This window comes from Alexandromys fortis, unplaced genomic scaffold (genome assembly GCF_014885135.2).
Source record: "Alexandromys fortis isolate MF-2015 unplaced genomic scaffold, M_Fortis_MF-2015_v1.1 scaffold_122, whole genome shotgun sequence".
Lineage (NCBI taxonomy): Eukaryota > Metazoa > Chordata > Mammalia > Rodentia > Cricetidae > Alexandromys > Alexandromys fortis.
The window spans coordinates 4,453,057-4,456,865 of record NW_026068004.1 but is presented as its reverse complement, the minus strand read 5'-3'; positions in this window follow the sequence as shown (position 1 = coordinate 4,456,865).

Below are 3,809 nucleotides of genomic sequence, written 5' to 3'. Positions count from 1 at the left end.
CAGAACATGAAGTAGGATCAAAACCCAGTGGCATTGTCCTTGGCTTCTCAGCAGCCCTCATTGTCTGCCATATTCAGAGAGTCCAGTTTTATCCCATGCTTTTTCAGTCGCAGTCCAGCTGGCCTTGGTGAGCTCACAATAGATCAACCCCACTGTCTCCGTGGGTGGGTGCACCCCTCGTGGTCCTGACTTCTTTGCTCATATTTTCCCTCCTTCTGCTCCTCCTTGGGACATTGGGAGCTCAGTCCGGTGTTCCAGTGTGGGTCTCTGTCTCTATCTCCATCCATCTCCAGATGAAGGTTCTTTGGTGATATGCAAGATATTCTATTATCTCTTTTCTTATTTTAATAAGGGCATTGACCTTGCCATGAAGTCTGTCCCCCTCCCTGTGTGTGTGTGTGTCCCTCTGCCCTTCGTGTGCGCGTGTGTGTGTGTGGTCTAACTGATCACTTCCCAATGACCCCACCTTCTGGTAACATTCTGTTGAGGATTAGGGTCTCAACATATAAACATGGTGGCAGGATTCAGAACATAAAGTCTGGGATGCATCTAGTTAGTTAGATTCAGCCTGAAGCTTTCAATGGAAACAGGAGTTTCTGAGCTCTTCTCTTCTTCTTTTCAGTGTGACGCTGAAACTGGTCACACTGGTGACATCTATGCTCAAGTTGGAGGCTTTGCAAAGCAAGTCTCATCCATGCTTCTTCACAGGCTCTTCAGATGCTCCTGTGGCGATACAGGTGTAGACATGTAGTAGTTAATCCCAAGACAGGCTGGCTCCAGATGGCTGCTCCTGTCGGCAGATGGTTTTGTTCATGGTTCTATTGCTCATTGTATTTGTTTTCAGCTGAGCACTAGGAAAAACTCAGGGCCATCTACATGTCTGCCAGCATCCTCCTGAGCTTAACTTCTGTGGAGGAGAGCATCCCTGCTTAGAGTAGCCCACCACCTTCACAATGTCTTTCCTCATGCCACAGCCTGTGCAGCGTCTCTCTAAACACGGCTTTTAGGCACAGTGGGCTTGCATTACAGATGTGCGAGGCGAGGAAAGGAGTCATCCTTATGTTTTCAAAACAGCTCCTAGGGTGGAGTCAAGACTGCCTGCTTTCAGAGTTTAATGAGCCGTGCTGGGCACAGTAATGGACACTGGAGATACAGTTGTACATAAAACCAAGCCGCTGTCTAGTTAAGGCAGCAGACGGTAAATTAGATAAATTCATTTTTGTGAGAAAGATAGCAAAGGAAAAGAGACAGTGAAGGATGGCTGCACTCAGGAAAGCTGCCTAGAAGAAGGCTTCTCTAATGAAATGACAGCTGGTGGAGGTGGGAAGGAAGTGGATGCTTCTAGAAGATGCTCATGAGAGAAGCACAGGGAGGAGATATTGAGCTGAAGATCCACGGGCGACACCTACTCAGCTCTGGAAGGAACAGAGTGGACTGCGGCAGTAGTTTTACGGCATGAACAATGGGGGCAGCGGCGTAGATGAGACCCCAAGTAGACCACATGCTAAAATCTAAGAGAGGGCATTTGGGGGAACAGCAAGTTGCATGTGACTACTGAGTACCCAAAGAGCCATTTCTAGTAGGCTCTTGTTCACCTGACATTCAGGCGAAGGGTCTTGGTGAGCGACTTAAATCTAGACATAAATGTAAGCACCAGATTGGCTGGTTTTAGGTAACTGCTCTAATCAGAGATGGTTCCAGACATGTTTCTGTTGCACGTTGTATCTGTTTTCCTAGTGAGCACATAAGAGATGTTGTTGGGGAAAAGCTCAGAGTCACTCATAGGCCTGACACAAGTAGACAGAGTCTCTGACCTGGTGGCAGCATTCCAGTGTTCTGCATCCATACTCAAGTTCCAGAGTTTCACATTTAATGTTAAGTTCTTTGATCTATATTATGCAGTTGTTTTTTATGAAGGGTGAGAGACAGTGATTGACAGGGATCTAGTTTCATTATTCTGTATATATGCAGATACAGTTTTTTAAGCATGGTCTGCTGAAGAAGTTGCCATATCTCTGATATATATTTTTGTCGACTTTGTCAATAATCTGGCAGCTGTGATTATGTGTGTTTATCTATGGGTCCTCTATGGTCTGTCTTTATGCCAATACTGTGGTGGTTTAAATGGGAATGCCCCTATAGGCCCGTATATTTGAATACTTGGTCCTCAGACAGTGGAACTAATTTTTCCCAGTTTGTGTGGCCTGATTGGAACTGGTGTATCACTGGGGATGGGACTTGAGGTTTCAAAAGACTTATGAGAAAAAAAATACCGGGTGGTGTAGGTGCACACCTTTAATCCCAGCACGCAGGAGACAGAGGCAGGCAGATCTGAGTTTGAGCCCAACCTGGTCTACAGAGTGAGTTCTAGGTGAAAAAGAAAAACTCATGAGATTTCTAGTTAACTCTTTCTCCATCTCCTGCTTGTGGGTCAAGATGTGATTTCTCAGATGTTCCTCCACTCTTCCATCATGGACGCTAGCCCTCTGAAACTATAAGCTAAATTAAATACTTTCTTTTGTAAGTTTCTTTGATTGTGATAATTTGTTAAAGCAATAGAAAAATAACTAAGACAGTAACTGTGCCACTTTGTTACTTTGGTTCAGAACTAGGAATCAGATATGGTGAACTTAATTCTTCTCTGTCTTCTTTTTTGTTGTTTTAAACAGTCAATATTCTGTCATCTCTGCTCACACTATGCCTTTTATTCTCCCTTTCAGTTCTGTGCTCCACAGAGGGGCGTTTCCCTCCAGACTAAAGAAGTCCTTTGCAGCATCTTTTGCTATGGGTCTTTGGTGATCAATGACCTGCTTTCATTCGAGAGAAATCCACTTTGACTCCTAAAGGGCTCCTTCACTGAGTTCTAGGTTGGTAGTTTGCATCCTTCCTCAGTGCACAGCCTTCATCTTCCCTCTCTTCCATTCCTCCTATTCCCGCCCTCTTCTGCCTCTCCCTCTTCACCAAGTTAAATGTGTTACTCAGTTACCTTCTATTTCCTGTGAAAAGACCCCAGCCTGTCTCATCACTGATTGTTTGAAGAAACATAACCTCTCTTCTTAGGTCGGTTTCAGGACAACACTTGTTTTGTTTGTTCGGTTTATTTTCAGCCATCTTCCTTTAAATTGATCTTTTCTGGTGTTCCCTGAGCAGCATCTCTATGTGCTGGAGGCCAGTGTGTCTCTTCCGTTTGGGAAAACCGTAGGCCGTCCATCTTTAGTCCTTTGTTCCTTGTCATTACTTGTGAAAATATGTGACCTTGATTTACTGACATTACATGTTTCCAGTGATAGTTATGGCCCCACTATTGCAGGGAGTCAGACTGATAGCCATGTCTCTCGAGTTTGAGGGCACCCATCAAGCTTTTTGAGCTGTTCAACTGAAGCCAATTTGGGGATGGTCTGCAAAATGAAGTCAGACTTTGACTTTCGCTGTTAGTTGCACACAAGTGCTGCATTCTTAAACACCCAATTCCTTCAATAACATCTTAAGTTGTATGGACCATGAGTTAGAAGATATTACTTTTGGGATATCCCCCCGCTCTTCTGCAAATTCTACATTTTGAACTGTGGGGGATCATCATTTGTCATCTCAGAATGAGCTGGACCTGCATGACAGAAGAGGAGCATGCTGCTTCGTCTTAAATGGGAATCCCCTTTAAACCCTGCCCCCAGCTCTGTGGGACACCTATGTGTACTTAGCGTTGCTCTTCATGTTTGGTGCACCTGCTGTACGAATGGCAGCAGGGTTACCATCTAGGGGCTTCTCTTTCACGAATGACAGCTCTGCTCTATCTTTGCAATAGGAGAAGG